We start from the raw sequence: 12,438 nt of genomic DNA on the forward strand, positions 1-12,438 counted from the left end.
TTTTGGTTGTATCGTAAGGGTTTTCTTCCCTTTTCGTTCTCGCGGAAACCATCCGCTACCTTGCTTGCTGCTAAGGTGCGTGTAGCAATTGTCATCGTAACAGAAGGTCCAATTAAGGAGTCTGTGTTCGATTTCAGGTTCGTCTTTCTCAGTTGGATGATTCTCTTCTTCTTGGATCCGTTCCAGTGAAGGTTCACTTTTTGGTGAGGGTGTCCAGTGTTCCCAAAAGTCGTCGGGTACTGGTTGGGTTCCGAATTCCCAATCTTCATCCGAACTGATGTTGCTTGCTAACGTGGGGCTTCCTTCATTGCTTGCCACACTGAGATTTCGCGTGGGTAAGTCTTCTCGGTTTGCGGCATGGAGCTTCCTGCCTTCAGGAATTGGCTTCCATGGCTTCTTCGGGGCTCTGCATTTATTCGCAAAGTGTCCAGTCTTGCCACAATTGTAACAAGTCTTCCCCTTTTCCTTATTTGCGGCGTCAAGTTCCATAGGTCCGGCGTGGTACCCGTATGCTGTCGATGTTCGGCGTGGCTTGCTACTATTAGGTTTATTGAACCTAGCATATGATCCGAATTTCCTGTGACTTTTTTCGTGACGTCGCTCGTATAGACGGTTGTCTGCCTTGATGACCATTTCGACGAAGTCGTCAAATAACTCAGGACGATCTTCTCGATAAATGTCATCCTTCACTTCTTCTTTGAGTCCTTGATAGAAAACCTCCATTTTGGGTTCGGTGTTCCAGTTGAGTTTTGCTGCGATGCGCTTGAACTCCCTAGCGTAATGAGCTGCAGATCCGGTCTGCTTGAGTCGAGTAAGTTGTCGTGTAGCTTCCTTGTGCTCATCAGGGTTTCCAAATGCAGCGAGAAGTCGTTCTTCAAAGGTTTCGTAATCAGAGAAGATGTGGACAACTTCCACTCCGGCTTCGGCGCCGTGCTTAAGATGTGCGCGGAGGGTTGGCTCCCACCATTCCATTGCCTTTCCAGTCAAGAGGTTGCCAATGCAAAGAATCTGTGACTCAGGTGTCGTGTAGATTTTCTCATTGACTCGTAGGTAAGCTTGGGCTTGTGTGAGAAAGTTCCTCACATCACCCTTGTAACCATCGTATGATTCAGGCTTGGGGAATTTTGGCATGTTGTTATTGTTGATAGAGGATGCAGGTGTGAGATTTTGAACTGCTGCAAGTTCCTCTTCTCGTGCCTCAAGTTTTTCGTAGAGATCATTCTGTCGGTCGAGAAGCTGTCGATTCTGCTTCTCGAGCTCGGTGATCTTGTCATGAAGGTACTTCATCATCTCCCCGGGGTTGGTGGTCTTTCCGCTTGAAGTAGACATCTTGGAAGTCGTTACTGCTCAAAGTTTCAAGGTAACTTACTGAACAGGATTGATCAAAATGTAACGGTGGCTTAGGTTCTAAGGCACAGTAGGTCTGTTTCTTAGGAAGTAAGTCAGGTTGAATGCTACAGAGTAGCTTTTGAGCAGTATCACAATAAGGCCGTTAAGAGTATAACTCTCAATAGTAAAACTATTGCTTAGATTGATCAATAGAGATCTAGACTATCTGACTATGGGAATACCTCCTCCTTAAGTATTCGTCTATCTCTCTATTGTAGTCCTGGATCGATTGGCTCGACCATCGATCCCTTCGAGCCTTGATCGACTGGCTCGAGGTTCGGTCGGTTCGATCCTCCCTGGTCGATGTGTTTGAACATCGACCTCTTCGATCGCCTCTTGGGTCACGTGGCTGGTCACGTGCCCCTGCCTTCTTCTTGTGCCCACGGGTCGTGCCTGTCCTAGCCGGTGCGGTCCCGTCCCGTGTCTTGTGCAGTGTCGTTCGTAACAATTAACTACTAATAGAATAATTAGGTAAAATAGCTACTATTAGTATAATAGGCTTATAATAGCTTTAAGATTAATAATATAAAGATATTATTATTTAAGATAAATTATAAATTTAACCCTATTATTAAAATATATATAATATAAAATGTAAATACGCTAGTAGTTATAACGTATATAATAACTATAATAGAAATATAAAAACACTTATAATAAAAATAAATATTTTTATAAAATTAAATAAAATACTACGTAAATAAAAAGAGATTACTAGCGTTAATTTTAAAGAAGAGATATAAAGTATACCTTATTTATAAAAATATTAAAACTAAGTAACCTAATAATAAACTTAACTAAAAGAAAATTAAACTATTTCTTATTAAATAAAAAATCTTAAATATTAACTATAAACTATTATTACTTAATAAAATAAGAATCTATTTTATATTTTATATATTATTATTAAAGAAAGTATTAAATAAATTTATAATTATTATAAATATTATAATAAAAGATACTAATAAATATAAAGTTAAACGAATACTTAAAGTACAAGAGAATATAAAGAATTATTATTATTTTATTAAATAAAAGGGATATTTAAACTTTAAAAACACTTAAAAACTAGCTAAAAACCTTACGAATTACTTAATGTTACTTAAATAGTTTTATTTTTAAGAAACGTATTTTAATTAATCTTTTAAGTATTACTTAATAACTTAATATTAAACTTAATATTTATGAAATAAATTAAAGTAAAATTTAAATTCTTAAAAGAAGTAAAAAGAACCCTTATAATCTTTTAAAGCTATTTTACTTCTTTACGTTTTATACGCTTTAACTCTTTAATATTATTAATATTACGTGTAATTACACGTATTATTTTCTTAAACTATAATTTCTTTTATTTTTATAAATATAAGACCTTTTAATTCTTAGTTAAAGTATACTTCTTAGCTTTTTTAAGCTCTCTCTTAAGCTTATAATATTAATTTATAATACTATAAAGCTATTAAAAGATTACTCTTATAATATTATAATTCCCTTACTTATTTATTATATACTTTATATAATAACTTAAATTAGAAATAAAGGCTTTATATTAAGAAAATCCTATATAAGTATAATAAGTGTAAGCCTTTATAAGAGATAAAAACGAATTATTAATTATTATAAAAAAAAGATTATTCTAATAAAGGGAAGAAGTAAATAAAGCTTTAAACTATTATTTTAAGATATAATTAATTAATATAATAGTATATAATAATAAAAGAAGAAAAACGTATAACACTTTACTAGCCTATTTTAATAGCCTTAAGAATAAGATTAATAAAGAAGAGGTATAATATTATAAATAATACTATATAAGAGATAAGATAAGATTATATTAGCTAAGATAAGTATAACCTATAGGTATAAGAAGAAGGTAAGGGTACGTAATTAGCTACGTAACCTAAAAAGTAATTAAAGAGATTAATATTTAAACGTATTAATTAAAGAGAATTAAACTAACTAAACCTTAAGCTAATTAATTAAGGTTTAAAGGGATTAATAGTTAAGTTAATTAATTTAAAACTATAATAAAGAAATAAACGAGTACTTAAGAAGAAGGTATTTTACTATAATTAGGTAATTTAATTCTCTATTAATTAATTTAAGTAATAGTTTTACTATTAAGAGTTATACTCTTAATAGCCTTATTATAATATTACTTAAAAGCTACTTTATAGCATTTAACTTAACTTACTTTCTAAGAAATAAACCTATTATACCTTAGAACCTAAGCCACCATTATACTATAACCTTATAAGATAATATAAGCTAAGAGTTATTAGGTTTATATTACTAGAAAGCTAAGCTAATAATTAGTTATTAAAATTAATTAATAAAAATATACTTATAATTTATTTATTATCCTTAATATTTTTATTTTATAATATTACTAAGAATTTTCTAAACCTTTAGCTTTAAATTAATATTTAAAATAACTTTCTTATTTTATTTCTTAAGTATTTAATACTTTATATTCTTTAGTCCTTTTAAGAGCTACTTAAGGCTTTTAATTACTCTAGTCATTTAATTATTAGATATAATAGACTAAAAATAAGCTAAACTAGGTAGGTTCTCTTACTTTAAGAACGTAAAGAGTTGAGTCGCGTTAAGGTTACGTATATAACCTTAGCTATAAATATTATAGATTATATTAATTTTACTTAGCTACTAATATAAATAATATAAGCAGCTAACTTATACGTATTATTTAATTAAGGACTTTTAATAGATTCTATAATATTGCCTAGAAATAATTAATAAAAATAATTACGATAATTAATTACTAAAAGTAGGTATTTTATTATACTTAATACTACTAACTTAACTTACGTAATATTTTTTTATAATATAAGCGGGTAATAGAGTATTAAACTAGTAACTTTATTAAATTAAATACCTTTAAAGTATTAAGCTATAAGAGGCGTGTAAAACTAATAATATTAAATATTTATTATAGTATTTAATATAAAGAAAAACTTACGTAATATTAAACTATTTATACTTTAAAATAGTAATCTCTCTCTTATAATTAAGCGGGTATATATGAAATTATTAAATTTTAAACTAAATTATCTCTAGTATTTTAATAGTTATATTACGTATAAGCTTAAATGTAATATAGTTATTATTTTAAATTAATGTTAGTAATATAAATAAAATAATGTAAATAAAACTTACCTTAGTTTTTTTAATTTAAATATCTTAAAAGCTTATCTTTATCTCTTAAATATTTGCTTTTAAAATACCTTTATTAGGATTTCTTATTATATTTACGCGATTTATAGTATTATTATTAATATTCTTTTAATTTAAATTCTTATTATCTTTATCTTACGTTAATTTAATAAGTATTATATTATAGCTTTAATTTAAATGTAATTACTTCTTTATATTAAATTAATTAATATAAATAATTATTATAATTAAATAATACTTATTATTTTACTTAAACGCGTTACTTAACTTCTTCTTTAAGAGTATTACGCGTTACTTTTAATACTTTCTTATACTCTATAATATTACGTAATTTTTTTAATTTATAGCGCTACTTAATAAGTATAATATTTCGCTTATTTTCTCGTTTACACTTAATAGGGGTTAATTATAATTAACGTTCCCTTACTCGCTTTATATATACGTTTTACGAAAGCTTAGACTTAGCTTTACGCTTTTTACTACTTAAACTAAAAGGTTAACCTAATAAGTAAAAATAATTAATATAATTACATGTATATTATTATAAAAAACACTAGAATTAACTATAATTATAGCGCTAAACTAGTATAATATTACGTTAAAATAAAACCCTAAAAAAAAGGATTTATATAACTATAGTGTAATAGTAGCTTAGGTTCTAAGGTATAGTAGGTCTATTTCTTAGAAAGTAAGTTAGGTTAAATACTATAAAGTAGCTTTTAAGTAGTATTATAATAAAGCTATTAAGAGTATAACTCTTAATAGTAAAACTATTACTTAAATTAATTAATAAAGATTTAAATTATTTAATTATAGGAATACCTTCTTTTTAAGTACTTGTTTATCTCTTTATTATAATCTTAAATTAATTAGCTTAACTATTAATCCCTTTAAACCTTAATTAATTAGCTTAAGGTTTAATTAGTTTAATTCTCTTTAATTAATATATTTAAATATTAACCTCTTTAATTACTTCTTAGGTTACGTAGCTAATTACATACTCTTACCTTCTTCTTATACAGACCTCTAAATGTATTGTATTTTTTGTATTTTTTTATTATGCTATATTATATTGTATTATATTGTAATATAATATAATATAATACATAAATGAAATACCTATAAATGTATTATTAGGATATTTAATAATAAATTTTAAAAAATATATAATAATAATAGATTTTTTTCTCATTATAATAATATAAAGATTATACTTAAAAGTCTACGTATTAATGAAATATTTTACTTTAAAAATAGAATAAATATAAAATATTATATAACTTTTTATATAAAATAAATAAAAAAATAAGGTTTTTTTTAAGCTTTATAAAGACTTTATATTATGTGAATTAAGTAAATATTTTTTAAATAATTTTTTTACTTATATTATATATAAAAAACTAAAAAAATATATAATATATATTAATTATTTTAAAAATAATATTAAATAATAAATAAAAATATATATATAATATAAGATAATTATATAATAATATATTCTTAATAATATATATTTTTTTTATTTTCTTTTATTTATTACTAATTTAAATTATTTATTATACTTTATATTTTAAATATTTTTATTAATATAATATAAATTATATATAAATTATATATTATAAAATTCTTTAGCTTCTTTTATATTTATTTATATATTTTATAATTATAAAATATTTATATATACTTATATATATTATAATATATATATATATATATACATTAAAAATAAATTCTATGACTTTTATTATACTATATATTTAATCTATTATAACTCTATGGAAAAAAACGAATTTTATTATAAAATTAGTATCATTTAAAAGCTTATAATCTTAGCTATTTAAAAATAATATTTTTATCTATTTTTAATTAATAATTATAGAGATATTATATACGGTATTTAATAGTATAAAGAAAGTAGAGTATTTAAGTTACCCCACGTAACCTCGCTTTAGTAAAAACGCTACATTATATAAACTAGAATATCTCTACTAATAATAGACTAAAATAGATAAAAATAGAAATAATTGATACTCTTAAAAAGCTCTATCTTTACGTACTAGGTGTATCTTTATAAGTCTAATATTTCTAAAGTTATCTTAACTTAAAGTTTAAAAATGTAAATACTTCTTATAGTATATATATGTATATTTTAGGTGAAAAAACGCCTTAACGTAACATAATAGAAAGCCCTTTATACATTATAATTACACTGGTATATTCTACTATTTCACAATAGTTGTATTTTATCTTGTAAATTTTTCACCGATTTCTATACGAATATACACGTTTCAGGGGTAAGTTAAGCATTAAAAAAATGCCTGAAATTTAAGGTTTTCATGATATCTTTCATTGTATTTAAACTCTATATATTAACTATATTATCTCTCTTTAAAGTTTAGAATTCTCTTTTTTTACACTAACACTTAAACACCTATAACTTAACTAATATCTTACTTTTAATAAAATTTTCTTTTCACTAAATAACCCTACTTTTAGGGTATATAGTAACTACTTTTTTTACCTTAAAAATCTATCTTATTTATCATTAAAAATGGCTGAAAATCCCTTTGATTTTAAACCCAATTTATCTACGAATAATAACTCTACTACGAGTCTTCCAACGCTAAATTAATATTAAAATGACCCTAAAAATAATGAGAGCTATTAATTTAATTTAAAATCATATATCTTTTAACATAATCTTTTTAATTTTCGATTATTAGAGATTAATTTTAATAAAGAAAGATTAATTCATTATTTTTGCACTTAATAAGACTATTTATTTACTTTTTATAGTAAAGCAAAGCGTTTTTAGTCTTCTAATAGTATTATATATTATAAAAAAAAACATACTTTTATTATAACCTTAAAAACCGAAGAAAATTCTAAATTAACGTGTAAGTTATTATCTTTAAACTATTCTTTTAATATATTAATATAATATTATAATATTTTAAAGATATTAATTACTAATTTATTAATATATAGTGCCTATTTATACGGAATCACCTTTATTATTCGAAATATTAGCTTAATCTAGTATATCTAGTAGTAAAAGAGGCAATAAAAGACCTAGAAATAATACTATTATTAGTGAATTTTCTAAGGATACTACTCTTATACTAGCTATTAAGTTTATGCTTTAAAATAACCTATCTTTTACTACTATTACTAGTAAAAGCTTTAAAAAGCTAATAAGCTATTATAATAAGTAAGTTTATAATATTATATTATATATTTAATAATATTAACTTATTTTAGTTAAGATACGAGATTTTTTCACTATTAAAATATACTTTCTCATATAGATATTTTATATCTAAAAATAAAGAAGAATATAATTAATATAATTTAAAATTAAGTTAATAAATTAGGTTATATATCTATTTAACTTAATATTTAGACTTCTATTAATTCTAAATCTTATTTAGGAGTTATAGCTAATTAGCTAAACTCTAAATTTAATTTAGAATACTATTTAATTGGTTAGTTTATTATTTTTCTTATTTTTCTTATTTTTATTATATAATATTATATTATTATTTAACTTTTTAAACTAATTATATTTAGGATTTAAATATTTACCTAATACTCACACTAGAAGTTCTATTAATCTTTATTTTAATTAATTATTATTAGAATATAATATAAAACTAGAAAAAATATTAAGGTAAGTTAATTATAAGGTTATTTTATGATATTTTATTAACTTATTTTAAATTATAGTTTTACTAGAGATAATAGCTCTAATAATAACACTTTTCTTACCTCTTTTTTAAACTTTTATACGGAAAAAAACCTAAAACCTTTTAATATTCGTTATACGGCTTATATTTTAAATATTATTGCTAAAGATATTATATCTCCGTTTATTACCGAATTAATAACATCCGAAAATATTGAAAAATACAAAAATAGCGAGCTTTTATACTTTTTAATAGAAGAATTTAACTAATTATCTTCTGAAAAATAAAAACAATTTTCTAATTTACTTCCAGGTATTTTAAGGTTTTTTTTAATTATATTTATATATATTTTAAGCTAATTATTATATAGGAATTATTAGAAAAGTTAAAAAAATAGCAATTCTTCTTAAAAATAACCAATAACTTTATTCTTAATGGATTAAAGCTTTAAAAGAAGCTAAATCTAAGGGCTTTATAGCTAAAAATAATAATATTATAAAAATACTATTAGGTAAGTTATATAATATATTTAATAGCTTTTATTTCTATTATTAAGACCTTAAAAATCTATTTAAAACTATTAATAATTATTACTAACTATTTTTACTTAACTTAGCAAACGCAACGAGATAGAATTCAACTTTTAAAATAATAAATACGACTATTATGCTTAAAAAAGCTATTATATTATTACAAAACGTTACAAATATAGCAGCTTTTAAAGATGCTAATTTAACAACGCAAGAATAGCTTAATTTAGAGACTTTATCAAGTATTTTAGAGGTTTTTAATGAGCCTATAAAGAAATTATAAAGTTAAGCTTATAATACTATAAGCTTAGTATCTTTTTATATCTTTAAAATATACTTTCTTCTTAAAAATATATTAAAAGATTAAGAAAGTTAGCTTAAAAACGTAAGTTTTTATATTTTTAAACTTTTTATATTAAGCTTTTTATATTAAAATAAATTATAATAACTATTCTAACTTATTTATAGAAAAACGCTTATAATCCGTTAGCTAGAGCTTTTATTTCAGCTTTAAATATAGGTTTAAAGAAACTAAATTACTATTTTCCAAAAAATATTAATAGTAATTATAGTTTTTAGAAGCCTTATTTATTTACTATTATATTAGACCCTAAATTTAATATTAAAACGGTTAAAACTCAATTTAATATAAATTCAATTACTTTATATTTATTATTAAATGATTTAAAAACAGAATATTAAGAGTAAGTATAAATAATTATTAAAAATAACCTTTTTTTAATATCTTATAACTAATTATATCTTAAAACATATGAATTATATATAAAAGACCCTAAAAACAAGCTTATTCTAAATATAAAAATAGAAGAAGATTCTTCTTCTAGTTCTAATTTAAATAATAATTAAGTAATAATCGATTTACAATAATGTTACGAACGACACTACACAAGACACGGGACGGGACCGCACTAGCTAGGACAGGCATAACCTGTAGGTATAAGAAGAAGGTAAGAGCACGTGACTAATTACGTAACCTAAAAGGCGATTAAAGAGGTTAATATTTAAATACATTAACTAGGGAGAATTAAACTAATTAAACCTTAAGCTAGTTAATTAAGGTTTAAAGGGATTAATAGTTAAGCTAATTAATTTAAAACTATAATAAAGAGATAAACGAATACTTAAGGAGAAAGTATTCTTATAGTTAAATAGTTTAATTCTTTATTAATTAATTTAAGTAATAGTCTTACTATTAAGAGTTATACTCTTAATAGCCTTATTATAATACTACTTAAAAAGCTACTTTATAGTATTTAACCTAACTTACTTTCTAAGAAATAAACCTATTATACCTTAAAACCTAAGCTACTATTACATTTTAATTAATTCTATTTAGTAAGTTACCTTAAAACTTTAAGTAGTAATAACTTTTAAGATATTTACTTTAAGCGAAAAGACTATTAACCTTAAAGAGATAATAAAGTATCTTTATAATAAGATTATTAAGCTTAAAAAGTAAAATTAATAGCTTCTTAACTAATAGAATAATCTCTATAAGAAACTTAAGGTATAAGAAGAGAAACTTATAGTAGTTTAAAATCTTACACCTATATTTTCTATTAATAATAATAATATACTAAAATTCCTTAAGCTTAAATTATACGATAATTATAAGGGTAATATAAGGAACTTTCTTATATAAGCTTAAGCTTATTTATAAGTTAACGAAAAAATCTACACGATACTTAAGTTATAGATTCTTTATATTAGTAATCTCTTAACTAAGAAAGTAATAGAATAATAGAAGCTAACCCTTTACGTATATCTTAAGTATAGCGCTAAAGCTTAAGTAAAAGTTATTTATATCTTCTTTAATTATAAAACCTTTAAAGAATAACTTCTTATTATATTTAAAAACTCTAATAAGTATAAAGAAGCTATATAATAGCTTACTTAACTTAAGTAAACCGAATCTATAGCTTATTATACTAGGGAGTTTAAACGTATTGTAGTAAAACTTAACTAAAATACTAAACCTAAAAAAAAAGTCTTCTATTAAGAACTTAAAGAAGAAATAAAGAATAATATTTATTAAGAAGATTATTCTAAGTTATTTAATAACTTTATTAAAATAGTTATTAAGGTAAATAACCGTTTATATAAGTAATATTATAAAAAAAGTTATAGGAAATTTAAATTATATATTAGGTTTAATAAACCTAATAGTAATAAGCTACGCTAAATATTAATAGTATATAAGTACCACGCTAAACCTATAGAACTTAACGCTGTAAATAAGAAAAAGGGGAAGACTTATTATAATTATAATAAGACTAGACACTTTATAAATAAATGTAAAGCCTTAAAAAAGCTATAAAAGCTAATTCTTAAAGGTAAAAAGCTTTATACTATAAACTAAGAAAACTTACCTACGTGAAATCTTAATATAATAAGTAATAAAGAAAGCTTTACGTTAATAAATAATATTAGTTTAAATAAAGATTAAAAATTTAAAACCTAACTAATACCTAATAACTTTTAAGAATACTAGACACTCTTACTAAAAAGTAAACCTTTATTAGAATAAATCTAAGAAGAAGAGAATTATTTAATTAAGAAAAATAAACCTAAAATTAAATATAAACTCCTTAATTAAACCTTCTATTATAATAATAATTACTATACGTACCTTAATAGTAAGTAAGGTAATAGATAGTTTCTATAAGAATAAAAGGGAAGGAGAATAACCCTTATAATATAACTAAAATTATAATAAACCGATTTAAAGATATTAAACGAAAAGTTATACTATACTAAGAATAATATATACACTACCTAAGCTATAACCTTATAATATAAGAAGAAAGGGAACTATATAACTATAAGTAACTCGCTTAGCCTAAGTTTAATTAATATAAATAGTAGATTAAGCGATTACTAAGAAAGCTTTAATAATACGTTAAAAGATAACCGCTAATAATAGCGCCTAGAATAACGCGCTAAAGAATAATATAAGAATAGAATTAATAAATTAGGAAATAATAGCCGTTATTATAATTAAAACCGATTCCTTAACGGAGATCTAATAGGTCTTTATATACTATAAATATTAGTAGTATAATACACCTTATAATTAACATAACTATAATAGAATAAAGGATTCAAGTAATAATTAATAGCAGAGTATAAGAAAATTTTATCTCGCTAAATCTCGTTAATAAATTATAATTACCTTAAACACCTAAAGATAAGCCCTATTAACTTATAATTATAGAAGAAATTATAGTAAAGTATAGCTAAAAAGTAGTTAATATAAAAGTTACGTAGCTTTTAATTAATATATAAGGTATAAAACACTAAGTTATACTAAATATTATAATAATCTTAAAACACGATATTATATTAGGGATACTCTCATTATAAGCGAGTAATCTATAAGTTAATTAAAGAACCAGTTAACTTTAATAGGATTTACTAGGATACGGTTATAAAGCTAAGAGTAGCCTATAAAGAGCACCTTATTTAAACTATAATAGGCCTCTAAAAATATATGTAATTATTAAAGAGCTAAAAGCTAAGATAATAGAGATTCTTAAGGAATACTTAAAGTATAGTAAGCTATTTAATAAAGAGCTAAAAATAGAATTACTAGAGTATTCACGCTAAGACTATAAGATTAA

Source organism: Metarhizium acridum (genome assembly GCF_019434415.1).
Source record: "Metarhizium acridum strain ARSEF 324 chromosome Unknown scaffold_577, whole genome shotgun sequence".
In the NCBI taxonomy this organism is placed as follows: Eukaryota; Fungi; Ascomycota; class Sordariomycetes; order Hypocreales; family Clavicipitaceae; genus Metarhizium; species Metarhizium acridum.